The sequence below is a fragment of the Triticum dicoccoides genome, chromosome 1B (assembly GCF_002162155.2).
Source record: "Triticum dicoccoides isolate Atlit2015 ecotype Zavitan chromosome 1B, WEW_v2.0, whole genome shotgun sequence".
NCBI classification, from domain to species: domain Eukaryota; kingdom Viridiplantae; phylum Streptophyta; class Magnoliopsida; order Poales; family Poaceae; genus Triticum; species Triticum dicoccoides.
In genome coordinates this window covers 59,041,861-59,058,412 of record NC_041381.1, presented here as the reverse complement: position 1 = coordinate 59,058,412, position 16,552 = coordinate 59,041,861, and the positions used below count along the sequence as shown (strand labels likewise).

Below are 16,552 nucleotides of genomic sequence, written 5' to 3'. Positions count from 1 at the left end.
GGACTATTCTGTTATCGGTAACAGAATATTATTCTGTTACCTCTGGGCTCTATAAGGACGCGACGAGCTAAGCCGTAGAAACTCCCCGAGCCATCCTGAATCTAACCCACCTCCTTCCGCCGGAGGCAGCCGTCCTGGGCGAGCGAGCGACGGCGTCAGCCGGAGCGAGGGAGCCCGCGGCGCCGTGACTGGCCGCCGACGGAGCCCATCAAACTGAACCTCCCCGCGGCCCACCACTTCTTCCACCTTCCTTCTTCCGCAGCGAGTGGATCGGCCGCACCGACCACTGGCCTCACCACCGCGCCGCCGCCTCCCTCCCCGTGCGCAGCGCCGCCCGACCTCATCCTCCCTGCCCCCGCCTCCTCCCCTTCGCCAGCGCGCCTCCACCTCCTCGTCCCAGCCGGCCAGGTGATGCGCGCGCATCAGTTCGCGCGAGGCCCGGCCGCCAGGCACCCTTTTGCCATCTAGCGCGACGCCATGGGTAAACCAGAGATGGAGCTATTCCAGCACTGGCACCTGCGACGTCAGTCCACCGACGTGCTTGGCGCCGTCCACAACTCCATTGCGCTCGAGCTTATGCTCCAGATCATCTTCTTCAACGTTCCGGCCACGGTTCCCCACTGCCAACACGAGATCCCAACCACTTCTTCTGTAAAAACAAGTTATCTGGTTAGTATTCCTCATTTGCTTAATTCTGCAGTTCTTTAGTTCACCATTGCTTAATTGCCAAGTGTACGGATACATTCTTGGTTTGTTTTAAGTCTGGTGAGTGATTCCGTTCTTCGAGTTGTTGACCATGTTGTATCTGTTCCAGTCGGATTAGCTCCTTCACCGGTTTCTTAAGATGGGAAGTTCAGAGTTTGAGCAAGCGAAGGTATCTCCTGACCTGAAACAGCTCCTCCCATTTCTTTGGCTTCTCCTTAATCTTATTATGGTTTTAAATTTTTGTTCAGTTGTTTCCTTGGATGATTCGCTAATTAAGATATCCCTGATTACTTCAATCCTTTGTATGTCTTGAGCAAGCAAAACTGGTCTGACATGGTTGTTGTTGCTTCAGGCACACCTTGCACGTCGACTGTGCTCAGCCACCAGTAATAACTTGGCAGAGGAAATTCGATGATGAAGGCAAGAAGGTTGCTATGCTTAGCATGACCACTGATATCTTCACAGTTGTAAGCAAGCGTGTCAACATGGACTGCACCTTCCTAAATTTTGCATTTAGAACCAAGGATGCATGCTACCTTTGCTACATAAACACTGACCATGGTCATGGTTGTGCCGCAGATACCATTGATTTTTAAAATGCTTCGATTACACGTAGAAGGAATCGCGAAAAACCAAGTGAGTCGCTTTTCTGTCATTGAACATTCAACTAACCTGTCAACCAGCATGCACATGTACTTGAAATGCCGGTGCAAATTACTCTGCCTAGTCAGTAGCCAGTGAAATTGTTGAACAATTATTATCTTGTTCCCAGAAGGTTGTCGTCTATGATCCGCTCAGGAAATGGATGGACAACTGCTACCACGGGGTACCCCTTGGCGGACTAGGGTAAGTTGTTTCGATGTTTCGGGTCCTGATTTTGCTCTGAGACTTGCCATGGTTGTGTTGTGACATTCATGCATGGCTCTGCAGCTGACTGAACTTCAGATGACGGTTTAATTCAAAGTGCATTCTCTTCTCCTTCTTTTCAGTTCAGGAAGCATAGGGAGAAGCTACCGAGGGTACTTTCAACAGTTTCAAATATTCCCCAGGATCTATGAAGAGAAGCCTGTCCTTGCCAACCAGTTCTCAGTAATAATAAATTTACACTTGCTTTCATGAGTTGCAGTGCCCAATTTATGGTGGAAAAACGTCTTATATTGTCCACTATTTTCTCATGTCTAGGCATTCGTCTCGCATCCTGGCGGGAAGAGCTACTCGACGGCGTTGAAATTGGTATGCTGCTATTTTTGTTAGGCTCGCCTTTTCGATGCGCAAAATGATGAGGGATAAAGCTCTGGTATGCTGCTATTCCTTGCTTGTGTTTGTTACTGTGCCGTGTTACTTGTAGTAACAGCTGGTCTCATGCATTCTCAACCATATGTTAACAGGTCAGGAGACTTTCTGCATGTGAGACAATGGGTTCTGCAACAACAAGTTTTGATTATATTGATACCTAATAATAGCATGTGCTCATTTTTGAATTGAAACAAAAAGAGTATCTCTAATAATAAATGGGCTCTCTAATAATAAGTTCTAAGGAAATAAATATAGAAGTTCATATTTCAAAACAAATGAAGTATTTTGGAAGTACAATAAACTATTTCAAAGTACACAAATTATATTTAGGTATCTTTGTGTACTTCAACGTTACTGTACATGAACTTGTACATTTGCCCATCCGTCAAACAGTTTGAGTTGCACTTTTTTTTGCCATATTTGATCTATCATATTTCTCTAGTTCCATCTCGTTCGTGAGTGACCGAGAGCTAGTAAGATCAAACATGAATTTACATCAGTTCAAGAAACAGATTGTTGGGAAATAAGATTAAGACCAGAAACAAGAAAATATGTGCAAAAAGAAAATTAAAAACCATTTCATTTGGACCTATATAAGAAAACAATTTGCTGATCACTACGAATTTAAATAAAAACTTGGAAAAGTTTGAAAAAAATCACATAGAAAGTTCGAACTCCAAAACCTGGCAAGTTCATGGTAAAAACAAAAAAAGGTAGAAAAGGTACAATTTATTTTTCAGTGTACCTATAATGTCCAGTTTTTCTCTCAGCTCAATTCCTAGATTTCATTCAGTTCAATTCTTATGTAGGTACTTGGTGGTGGCATTGCTTCACTTCCCTTGTTATGCTCTCTTCGCCCAAGTTCCGAGAATCAAGAAAACAAATACTAGTGCTTGCATGAAAATGTACGAGCAAAAAAAACCCACAAAGGCCTTTGCGTAGAAACATCACCTCCATTCATGCGCAGTACATGCTTCTCCTGCCGCCGCGCCGCCTGGATCCAATGAGGCTGCGTTACACTGGCCCCGGATCCGCCCGCTTCCAATGAGGCTGCGTCACCCGCCGGCGCACCTCTGCCTCGCCGTGGGCAGTGGATGCTCCTCCGCAGCTCAACCTGCTGGTAGCGGGTAGTTCGATGCTCCCTGTCGCACTACGATCAGCGCTCCCTCGAGCTCCACAAGAAATTCTTTCCGGCTGCGTCTGCACCTCTGAAAAGGTACTAATTCAAACACTGAAGCTGGTTCTTCAAACGATTAAACTGAAATTATTACTTCAACTACTGTTATTAAGCTCACACACTCGAAGGAGGGATCATTGTTTCTTATTGGAGAAGGCCTGGTGTTCAGTTGGTGTTTGTGTGGTACCTACACCAGCATTTTCCATCAAGACCTCCAGAAAGAGAGATCATCTCAAGGTGAAAATACAAAATCCTTTTACTGCTCTCTTTATTGTCTCACTCGATTCATATTATTATATGTACATAAATCCATGTCATCCTGAATTTGTTACACCGGTGCGGGAGCAAAAATCAGATGCACAAGTTCATCTTTTGTGACACTCAGTTCGAATTCTGATTTTAGTTCAGTGCAATTCTTATTTTCTGTTCAGTTCATTTTCTTATTTTAGTATGGTGCCTTATTGAGTTTCTAAGCTTCTGAATTTTGGTTACCACACCCCTGTCTGGTGGTTCAAATATTCATTTTTGAGAAGTACTGAGAATAAAAATTAAAAGCTCGTCCATCAAAAAGGTTCACATAGCATTATATTGTTTCACATGGTATTGTCCAGTAAGTACATAAGTCATGCTCTTATTTGCAGATCATGCAAGTTCAACTATATAACCGCATGCATGTCTCCCTTAGTCCGACTATTGCTACTGCTTCAAATCACAAAATTTGATTCAGCCAGTAAGTTGGTGCTAGTGGATCAAGTCCATATCAACTATTTTTATGTTGGTTGTTACAATATTGTTTGAGTGAAGAACTGCATGGAAGTATAGCATAATGTAGGAGCTTTGATTTACATAAAAATAAGGCACCACCACCAGCCCGTCCACCACGGTTGTTGGCAGCCGTCCAAGTTGAGCGCTGATGGTAGTCCTCTGCGTGCATCAACGGCACTCTCTCACTGTCGCCGCCTAGCCCGCGCCCGCAGCCATCCACCTCACCTCTCGGACATCACCGCCAAAAGCCTCTCTTCGCCACCACGCCTGGTAGTTGAACTTACACGGGATGACCTGTGACCAACTGCCCCGCCTCTACAAGCTTCTCGGGGATGACTTGGTAGTCGCTGGGATTCCCTGCAGTCGCCAAAGCGCGGCGTGCTCGTGAACTCCGCCTTCATCAGCTCCACTTCACTAGAGCAATCAGTCCATAGGAGGAGGTGTAGCCAGTCCACCCGATCTCCAACGTCTTATTCCACCTACAAAAAATTTCTTTTTGAGTTCTATTCTTCGTCACAGGTTCATAGCTATTACCTTAGTTCAAAAGTGCCAAAGAGTTTAGTTCAGACTATACTAAATGTCCATATTGTAGATAATATTTGCATTGTCTTAAATTTCTGGAAATAAGCTTCACTACAAGAAAAATGGGTCAGTCAGTTCATCCATATCCACACCCCGTCGACGTGCGGCGGCAGGAAACATTTCCAGGTTGTTTTCTTTCTCTCTTTGCTTAGCACAAAAGTGCGCAAATGCCTAGCAGAAATAGAACTTGTTCGTATTAATGGGTAGGTTCATGAAAATTTGTATTAGTAGTTCGGTGAAAGGATTCACATCAGTTCAAAACATTTTGGAATGCTCACTAAATGTTCAAATAGACCAGAGGCTTTCACCTCATTCGAAAAGCCTAAAGCAACAGTACAATGATAGAAAAAAATCAGTTCAAAAAAACATGCTGGAGGTTTGTCGGAATGACAGAAAAACATCAGTTCAATTTTTCTGTACCATCGCTTTTATTGCTAAATGTTTTAGTCACTTGTTTTCTTGATGCCATCAGGTATTGCTTAAATACTTCGGTCTTGTGCCGCTGGTACTAGTGTGGATGGGTAGCAAGTTCAACTACCAATCCACACCAAGTTTAGGCATGTTGCATGTTTCCCACACGTTCCTAGAAGTTGTTCTATGATTGGAAAGCTAGCAGCAGAACTCTTGTTTTCACTATTCAAGTTCACCTCAATTTCTAATTTAAGTTCTGTTCATAGGAGTGCTTGTAATCAATTAGTTTGGTTTTACTTATGATCCATGAATTTCTAGTACCCTGATACATTTGGTAGTGACATGATCTCCCTCTCCACCACTCAAGGATATACGCTGTCCTAGTCCAACCCCATGGCATACATTAACTTAGTTGTTATAGCAAAAATAGTACAAAACTCTTTTTGTCTTTATTTTTGAACTTATGATGTTACTGTACATTAACTTGGTTGTTCTTTTCACATGAACTTGTACATTGCCTTGTCAGGTTGTGCGTCTACTACTCAAAAGTCTGCAATAGTTGAACGAAAATTTAATTTTTGTTAGTTTGTTGTCATGGACAGTACAGGTGCACATTGTTGTGTAGTACATGTGTCCATTGATGTGTTTGAATCCCTCCCGTTCACTTTGATTCCTACAGGTGGTTCAAATGTGTCGAGCGGCAGCATCGCTTGATCCCTAGTGGTTGCCCGCGCAAGGAGGATACGGGGACGCTACAGTGGTGGAGGAGTCAGTACATGTAGTAGCTAGCTCAAGAAAAAGTATTGTCCTGTAGCTTTGGTCTTACCTAGTATGGATAACATTTTTATGGAAAACTTGCTATTTCCCTGGTGCGCTAACATGATGTGTTGGAATATCAGCCGGCGGCCTGCTCTGGCCATGCCGCACCACCACTGGCACGTCCACCATGGTTGCTGGCAGCCGTCCAAGTTGAGCGCTGATGGGAGTCCTTAGCGTGCTTCAACGACACTCTCTCGTATCAATCTCTCTCTTTCTTTGCTCCTGCTATTAAAATGTGTAGATGTGCTGCTTTGCTAATTGAGTAGTTGGGAAGATGTGAAAAGAACATGCTCTCTAGGTGTGTGATTATTCCTGTGAGCACAAATGTATTTAAACGTTTATTTTGTGCTTCATCTTATGCTTTTGGGCAGTACAAATACATCTTCAAATATAAGTATAGACGCGGTCTTATAGAACTCTAATTGTTGCTGGATGCTATTCCAAATGCCAATGATCATGCAAAACGGTTATTGCTAGAATCTAGATGATATGTAATGTAGTTACCATAGTTTCACCCTATTTTTATGGTTCTAATTATTGTTGCACAAGTCTTTAAAAGAAATGTTCGCTAAATGTTTGTGATCATTGCTTGTAGGTATTTCGTATGAACATTAAAATAATGGCTTTTCTTGTAGGAGGTTCAAAGATTGTCGTGGAGCAAGTTCAAGAGATCAGTTTGGTGAAAATAATGTGATTTTTTGGTCAGGATTTTGCATGATTCATAGCCATCAGGCGAGCAGTTCAAGGCCTACTACGCGAGTCGTCCATCGTCTTCTACGCATGATGAGCTTGTTGTCTCTACACATCTAGCATCGGAGTATTTCCTCCCCTTGCCGCACACACATGCCCGCGGTCGAGCTATTGTTCTTTGTGATTGCTGGTCGTGACTCTTACGTTGTCATTGGACAAATAATTTGTTCTGTAACTCTGTACTGATGGGACCTTCAGCATATATGGTGCTTAGAATTTGTTTGTAACTCTGTACTGTCGGGACCTTCAGCATATATGGTGATCTCAGTATTCTAATTTGTAGGCCAAATTTTTTGAACATTTAAACATCAGTTCAACTTTAATAAAACTGAGAAGTCCTACTTTCGGTAAATAGCTGAACCTGGGTACAACAAAGTACTACCATTTGTCGCGGGGATTATCCGTTAATGTGTACTATATTTTTTTGTCAGTTTATGTGCTTTTTGTTTGTCAGGCCATGTGCAAGTTCGTTATCGGTTCATGTGTATGTGTGTTGGTAACCATTGCTATTGCTGCTAGGTACCGATCTGACCATGTATATGTTATTCATGTACATGTATTATATGTGTGAAAAAATTTCTATATATGATGAGATGATTGCTACTTCAAATAAGGTATAGGTACATGACAACTTGATGTGCATGCAAGAATAAAAAAATGGTTTGAATCAAAAATATTGATCAATATGAATTAAAAATGATCAGTTTGAAAAATAAAAGATGGTTAGGTTTTGGTATTTTGTAACGTTTGACGTCCAAGAGTTAACGTCCAAGAAAACGTCCAAGTTCTGCAACTGATCCGTCCAGATGGGACAAGGAGGTCAGTCCAGCAGGCGCATCTCAAGTGTCATGTCAGTGCGCCGCCCACCCGTCGCCATGCCTCTCTGCCGCATGTTGTGTCGTGCCACCTTGCCATCAACCACCGTTGTGGCTCAACCCTGTAGTGCTTCCACGATCACCACACGTAGCTTCCTTCTATCGTTGTCCTCGCCCTGCTCTCCTCAATATTGGCATTGCAAAAACACAACAAGTTCACAATTAAAAAAATTGTAAGTTCAATACGACGTCCCAGATAAGTTTGAGAAAAAAGCTCAAACAAAATGAAAACCAAAATGGTAAAAGTTCAAGTTGCAAAACAAGAGAAGTCCAAAACATCTTGCAAGAAAATTGAGTTAAAAAAACAAACACATGAAATTATTTCCTTTGTCCTTGCCTTGCTCTCCTAAATATTGGTATTGGCATTGCAAAAACACAGCAAGTTCACAATTAAAAAAGTTGTAAGTTCAACACGACGTCCCAGATAAGTTTGAGAAAAAAGCTCAAACAAAATGAAACCCAATGAAAAATCAAATGGTAAAAGTTCAAGTCGCAAACCAAGAGAAGTCCAAAACATTTTGCAGAGTTAAAAAAAACAAATACACGAAATTATTTCCTTTTGAAAAAATATCATTTAGTCCAACGATATAAACCATGCAAGTTCGGGGACTATCACTACAAGAAATATGTCAACTTCTGACCACCACTATTGGTCACTGAAAGGTCACAAATTTCCATTTACGACCTTTTTGTGACAAAAAACAGAAGGTCAAAAGCTGGCCATCGTAAACTGACTATAGCGACCTTTCTTCTGGAATGGTCAAAGACGTTTACGACCAAAATATTCCTACTGTGGCGTTTTGGTCACTAGCAACCTCCCCAGGCCACGTAGGCATCCAGCGTGGCGATCTGACGTGGCACAAGATTCAGCCCGGTCCAATTGGGCGTTTTACATGGGCCGAGCCCATTAATTCGGCCTTTCTATATATTTTTTTCATGTCAATTTTTGGTCGATTTCATGGGCCTAGCCCAACATTATAGCCTTTTTATTTTTGGGCCGTAGCCTTTGTTTCTCTTTTTTTAACGCATGCCAATTGTCAAATTCTGGTAATTGGGTCCCAAATGTGACGTTCTAGTTTGTGAGACCCTACTGTCAAGGTCATGTTCTTTCATATTTCAATATGCAAATACAGAAAACAGACACAATATTTCAAATAACAGCAGGAAGCAATCTGCTACATCATATAACATACATAAAAATGTGATCAACATCAAGTTTACAATTAGATAACACACATACAGCCCAAGTGTATCAGCCCAAGTCTATCACAGGAGCCCTACAAGTTCTGCTACATCATATAACACACAAATAGGATCAGCTCCCAGAACTAGCACACGTACAAGTTCTGCTACAAGGAGTTCGTGACTCCCAGAACTAGCTCAATGAGGTAAAACTATGCTTCATCCAACTTCTTTGTCCTAAATGAAATGCCAGCATCTGCACATTGTAGAACAAGATGTTTAGGGACAAAATAAAAATAAATCGAACAGCAAAGTATCAAAAAAACCAAAGTATTAAAAACTACAATAATTTACTCGTAGTTGGCAGGTACACAATACCATGGTTTTAATATAAAATAAAGAGCAAGTGTTTGGCTACAACATAGAATGCTGTAAAATTTGTTTTAGAATCCAGGCATGTCAAATTTTAAGCACCAGCAGAATAGATCTAACAAACTAGACCATGATCATCATGCGCATCAGGATTTATGGTTCTAGCAAAACAGTAAAGAGATGGACATACACGCATCAAGCATACCAGCACTACATCACCATTCTCGTGACCATAGACATCACCATTCACTAATAATTCCCATTGGGAGATCAAACTATGCATCCAACAAGCTACAGCAACAGGGAATGCAGAAAAATTTATGACCCGAGATGACGAATCAACTGGGTACATCTCAATTTGAACAACCACGGCAAGACAACAAACGCATACTAATGCGGCGAATCAAATCTGCACGCAGGAGCAGCGCCGTTCGTGGCATCCACATGAGGTCGCGCAACATCAAGAACATGGCGCATGACAACAACAGACCTAGAGATCTAGGACGGAGGGAGGGGGAGCTTACACTTGCGGATGCGGCCGGGTAGAGGTGGAAGCTGCGGCAGCCGCAACGGATGCAGAATTGAAGAGGGCCCTCATGTAGCAGTAGCAGCAGGAGCAGCATGAAGAATTGAAGACCGACCAACAGAGCCTGCAATGCAAACAGAGAGGCATGAGGAAACTGAATCCAATCACATCAAATCAAATCGAGCTACTGCACCTTGACCTTGAGGAAAACAAACCTCATCTCATGTCATCTCAGGGAAGAATAAGAAGAAAAATATATGGCTGCTGCTCCATGACAATGACCTTGAATTGCTGCTACTGCACCAGATCGAGGAAGAAGAATACCTGCAAAAAAAGCAATAACTAGCAATGCACAAGCATGAATTCATGGAAGGACGGATGCAAGGCCAAACATCCAGCATACTGTTTCTTAATGCCCCAACTACTTAAAAAACCATGGTAGTTCTAACCATATTAAATTAAAGGACAAAGTGAAGTCATGATATTGAGAGTTCCATCTTATAAAGCTTTCTATTTAGCATATCCTAAATCACAGTCTATCTACCAATATATGAACTCTTTAGTTTTCAGAACCGAGGCTCACATATTTGGGCTGATTTGTACACTGTATTTTCAGTATTTTTTTACTTGAGACAAACTAAATGCTAACATCAGTGACAACAAGACTTGAATAGAAATAGCTATTGAAGAAACACATTTATAAGATAGAATGAAAATGATTTACACCACAACATATAGTTCACATGTACTGGGGCTAGAGACTACAGAACACACATAACAGGTTCAGGAGAAGCACATGACACCACAACAAGCACATCTACAGGCAGCAGCTATTGGATATGATGTCTGCTTTAGATTGATTGATTGATTGATTTGGTTACGGCTGTTGGTTGGTGTTCAAATGTACTCCTACTAGATACAGTAGATAGCTAGATGAAGCTGGAGACTATTGTTACAGTGCACAACATGATACTGAAGCCATACATCATAATATGGTTGATTTGGTTGGCGCTAGCTAATGGCTGTTGGCGTCTGAAAGTAGCATCCAGTCTCATACCAAGTTGCCTCATTCATCTCAATCTCATCCAGAGCATGCAAGCAGAGTGACAAGCAACGCAAACAAACAAACATTGGCAGCAGCTTATCATATATAGCAGGAGCGGTGTCTGCTGACCTACTGCCGATCCTCGTCGCGCTTGTCCAACCACATCTCCTAACTCCGGTCAACGCTCCACCCTCGCGTTCGGGGTACTTACAGAGAGACACAGAAATTAAGAGAGAAATCTGGAGGGGGTAGGGGGAGAGGCATGAGGGGGAGGCTCACCATGATCGGGATCTCGGGAGGACGGCGCCGCAGCGGCCGCAGAGGGGAAGTTTCCACCGGTGGTGGAGCCACAGCGAGGCGGAGCGCAAGCAGTGGCAGTGCATCAACACCCACCTCGCCATGCTGCGCAGCCTCCTCCCGTCGGCCTCCCAGGTGAGCTCGGCGAGGTGGTGCGGCACGTGCGGGTGCTGCGGGAAGATGCGGACGGCTGCGTGGTGGCGGACGTGGCCGTGCCGGGGGAGAGCAACGAGGTGGGCGTGGAGGAGGAGCGCTGGGACGCCAAGCGCGTCAGGGCGTCGGTGTGTTGCATCGACCGCCCGAGGCTCATGTCTGAGCTGGGGCGTGCCATGCACTCCGTCAGTGCCAGGGTGGTCCGTGCGGAGATCGCCACCATCGGCGGGAGGACGCGGACGAGGTGGGCGTGGAGGAGGAGCAGCGAAGCGACCGGAGCAGCCGACGGCTGCCAGATCGAGGGAGGGTTAGGCAGAAATCCTAACCCTAGCAGAGAAGGAGGAGGGGGATGCCATGGTCGCGCCATGAAGACGAGATGAGGGGGGTGACGGAGACGAGGTCGTCGGTGGGTGGGGGCAGCGGTGGTGGATGGGGTTGGTGGCGGCGGTGGTGGATCGGGATGGTGGCGGCGGTGGTGGATGGGGATGGCGGAGACGAGGGAGAGTAGGCGGGGCGGCCTCGATCCGATCTGGAGAAAGAAAGGGTGGGTGGGTAGGTGGATTAGGGTTTTGGTATTTCAGAAGATCCACCGTTGGATGGGTGTGTGGTGGACGGCTTAGATCGTGTCCAGCTTGGTGATCCGCGTGGAGGTGGTTCCTCGCTTCTCATTGGCCGGCTGTCTCGCGCTCGAATATCCAAAATTTGGACTCAAAAAATCTCCGGATTATTTAAATGCCTACAAATATGTGTTGCAAATTTGGATCACGCCATTTTCCAAAAGGCGGCTGATAGGTGCCGGTCAATCGGCCTAAATTTCGGTCGATCGCCTCGTGACCCTACGATTTTTTCATCTCTAACCATTTGATTCACCTCCCACTTTATACTTTCTTAACCATCTTCCTTGTTCTCCCTTAGATAGAACACATCGTTGACCCTCCCGTCGTTGCGCTATCGCGCACAACCGCAGTTTACCGCCTCACCGCCGGCATCACCCCTACGTGCTTTAGCTGTAGCATTCGCCAGTTCTAGCACCTCCTCGAGATGAAAAACCTTCGCATTGTGTCATCATATGTGACAAGAAATAAATGGTGCGTATTTGAATGACAAACAATGTTGTCTAAGGAAGTTTTCATTTTCTTTTGATGAAAAAATCATTTTCCATTTTTTGAGCGCCCAAAATGAGTTTTTTTGTGAAGAATCTACCAAATAATTGTTGCAAAATTGGACCAAATCAAATTTTATAAAATACTAGGCCATATTTAATCCACAATTGACCAAATGGTTGGGTGTCAAAAGATTTGATCCACCTCTGGTGAAAAAGACAAATTCCCGCTGATTCAGCTGGAAGCGGGTCAAATTTGAACTGTAGATGCCTTGTAGTTTGCTCTTTATTTTTTCCAAAAATCATTTCTAGGTACATAAGTATCTATTTAATCAGAGAAACACCAAAAAATTTCCAAGATTCAACAACTAGCTAGGAACGGTCATTCCCGCCGTTTTGACCGCATTTTGAAACGGGCATAAAAAATTCAAAAAAAATAAAATAATTGGGAAACCTTCTCATTGTGTCATTATATGTGGCCAAGTTACCAGGAAAAATAACAAACTTGCAATACGGCAATTATTTTAAAAAAGTGTTCTCAGAAATGAGCTATCATGCGTGAAGATTCATGGCTTTCAAGCCAAATGAGCAATCTTATGGCCACATTCTTGGCATAGTTTGTTCAAATGATCTCATATTGTGCACAAGGGTGCATCTTGGAATTCCAAACAATGTTGCCTAAGGGAGTTTTCATTTTCTTTTCACGGAAAATACATTTTCCATTTTTCGAGTGCCCGAAATGAGTTTTTTTTTGTGAAGGACCTACCATATATTTGTTGCAAAATTGGACCAAATCATTTTTCTAAAATACTAGGCCATATTTAATGCACAATTTACCAAATGGTTGGGTATAAAAAGTTTTGATCCACCTCTCGTGAAAAAGACAAATTTCCGTCTATTTAGCTGGAAGCGGGTCAAATTTGAACTGTAGCTGCCTTGTAGTTTGCTCTTTATTTTTTCCAAAAATCATTTCTAGGTACATAAGTATCTACTTAATCATAGAAACACAAAAAAAATTCCAAGATTCAACCACTAGCTAGGAACGGTCATTCCCACCGTTTTGACCGCATTTTGAAACGGGCATAAAAAATTCAACACAAATCGAAAAATTGGGAAACCTTCGCATTGTGTCATTATATGTGGCCAGGTTCCCAGGAAAAATAACAAACTTGTCATACAACAATTATTTTAAAAAAGTGTTCTCAGAAATGAGCTATCATCTCTAAAGATTCATGGCTTTCAAGCCAAATGATCAATCTTATGGCCACATTCATGGCATAGTTTGTTCAAATGATCTCAATTTGTGCACAAGGGTGCATATTGGAATGGCAAACAATGTTGCCTAAGGAAGTTTTCATTTTCTGTGGACGAAAAAACCATTTTTCATTTTTCGAGTGCCCGAAAGGAGATTTTTTTGTGAAGGAACTACCAAACAATTGTTGCAAAATTGGACCAAATCATTTTTCTAAAATACTAGGCCATATATAATGCACCATTGACAAAATGGTTGGGTGAAAAAAAATTTTGATCCACCTCTGATGAAAAAGACAAATTGTCGTCGATTCAGTTGGAAACGGGTCAAATTTGAACTATAGCTGCCTCATAGTTTGCTCTTTATTTTTTCCAAAAATCATTTCTAGGTACATAAGTATCTATTTAATCATAGAAACACCAAAAAAATTCCAAGATTCAACCACTAGCTAGGAACGGTCAAGCCCGCCGTTTTGACCGCATTTTGTAACGGGCATAAAAAATTCAAAAAGAAAATCAAAAAATTGGAAAACCTTCGCATTGTGTCATTATATGTGACCAAGTTTCCAGGAAAAATAATAAACTTGTAATACAGTAATTATTTTAAGAAAGTGTTCTCAGAAATGAGGTATCAAGTGTGAAGATTCATGGCTTTCAAGCCAAATGATCAATCTTATGGCCACATTCATCGCATAGTTTGTTGAAATGATCTCATATTGTGCACAAGGGTGCATATTGGAATAGCAAACAATGTTGCCTAAGGAAGTTTTCATTTTCGTTGGACGAAAAAACCATTTTCCATTTTTCGAGTGCCCGAAAGGAGGTTTTTTTGTGAAGGAACTACCAAATAATTGTTGCAAAATTGGACCAAATCATTTTTATAAAATACTAGGCCATATTTAATGCACAATTGACAAAATGGTCTGGTGTAAATTTTTTTGATCCACCTCTCGTGAAAAAGACAAATTTCTGCCGATTCAGTTGGAAGCGGGTCAAATTTGAACTGCAGCTGCCTCATAGTTTGCTATTTATTTTTTCTAAAAATCATTTCTAGTTACATAAGGATCTATTTAATCATAAATACATGGTTTGGTGGCGATACGTCGAGGTTTGGGCGGTGGCCGAGGGCTCCAACTCTAGAGTGCGTAAACTTGCATGCCCGCCGCGTGGTCACCGTGTGACCGTGGCGTTGCCATGTGTTCTGGGCGGCCTAGGCATGTATAGTGGGTTGGGCACTCCCCAGGTTGGTGCTAGGAAGAAAATTACAACATAAGATTCTCACGAGGAGACCAATCGATGCTCAAACATGAATTAGCAGCCAAGTGTTTGATTAGCGGTACGGGAAATGCACATGGCTAATGGGTGTGAGTTTTGGCTGAGGATGATCAGTTACTAAGAAGACCGTCTTCACAAATTTTCAGCTCAAAAGGAGGAGCCTAGGTGGTAATTGCTTTACAAAGTACCACACTGGACATAAATACGAATGTTGAAGCTGGGTTCAAAATAATGAATGGATTGAGCTGGCATTTGGTGGAGGATGGTTATTTGGGCATAGGAAAGCACTGTAGAAAATGGATACCATTTGGACATGCCAAAGTGGTACTTCCTTCACAAAGTGCTGCTTTGAATAGAATAGGAAAATGAATATTTTTGAATTATTTTTGAACTAGGCAAGGAATGTTTTTGACATATTTGATGAAGATATGATCCAAAACATTTATGAGAATTTTTTGGGAATTTTTGGAATAACAAAAATATAGGTTGCTTCACAACCTAGGGCAAAAACTGCCACATGGACATGACACATAGGCAACACTGATAAGATGGCGCCTAGTCATCACAACCCACCACAATCTACAAGGCTATGACCATCTATATTGGTCATTAACAACTAGAAATAAGGCAGCGGACTAGCACTGTTTGCTTTGTGACCATTTCGTGTAAGGAAATTACGACCTTTCTGACCAAAATGGTCATAATGGTTTAGGGTTTGGAGCCCCCCGAACAGCTTTTAACCAATTGGTCTGAAATGGTCATAAATCTATGACCAATTCTTCCAGGGTCACTGACAAAAGGTCACAAGTTGACATACTTCTTGTAGTGTATGATACCCAAAAAACAGAGTGAAGTCTAGTACGTGAAAACATGCTCAGTACAAAACCATACAAACATCAGTGCAAGTACTCTTTTCTCGGAACCATTCAAAATTACTCTGAAAAATACCTCAGTGCAAACACACACATAGATCAGTATGAGTACTCTTTTTTCGGACAGAAAAACAATACGATGAGTCTCACTATATTTCAAAATTACTCTTAAAAGATGAGAGCAAGTACAAAGTCATAAAGACATCAGTTCAAAGTATTCTTTTTTCGGAACCATTCAAAACTACTATGTGAAAAATACCTCAGTACAAACATAGACATAGATCAGTAGGAGTACTCTGTTTTTAGACACGAAAAAACAACATAATGGGTTTCACCTTATTCAAAATTACTTTTAAACGGTTTCGAAGTAGAGAAAATGTTCAACATGACTAAGCTTCGCATTTTCGATAGCTACTCCAACAGTATATTATTTGCCCCATTTCGACAAACTTTAAAAAAAACCGCGTTCAAAACTAATTTTAACCGTATTTGAATTTGTATTTAAACCGTAAGGAATTAGAAAAAACTTTCTATACGCAAACGTTGCGCATTTTCCATATCTTTCCAACGTTGTATCATTTGCGTCAATCCGACAAACCGTTTTCAAAAAACAGTGAAAAAACATTTCGCCCAGAATTTCAACGTTTTTCAAATTACTTTTAAATCATATAGAATTTGAAAAAATAATACATATATGGAAGACGCGTATTTTCGCAAGCTTTCCAACGCCATCTCATTTGCTCAATTCCGACAAACCGTTTGAAAATTAAGTAGAAAATACGATTTGTGTTTTCGGTTTTGAAAAAAAACGTTTTTTTTCAAAACTGCTCTTAAATCATAATTTTTTTGCAAAAACAAATTGTAAGATTGTAATGTCGATGTCAAGAGCTTTCCAACGATATATTACACACCCCGTTTTGAAAAAAAAATTGCAAAAAAATTTGAATTAAGAAGACGATTTTTAACAGCAACAGAAAGCATCAGTTCAATCGCTTGAATTCATCAGTTCAAGTAGGGTAACAGAATAATATTCTGTTACGCGTAACAGAATAGCGCGCACACACACACACACACACAGACACACACACACACACACA

At 41.9% G+C, this 16,552-nt stretch overlaps 2 pseudogenes; both read left to right on the top strand.

Moving 5' to 3' along the window:
* The first annotated feature begins 492 nt into the window (after positions 1–492).
* Positions 493–2,162, top strand: LOC119350124 (annotated as a pseudogene).
* Positions 2,163–3,045: 883 nt separating this feature from the next.
* Positions 3,046–16,552, top strand: part of LOC119350122 — a 24,760-nt pseudogene continuing 11,253 nt past the window's right edge.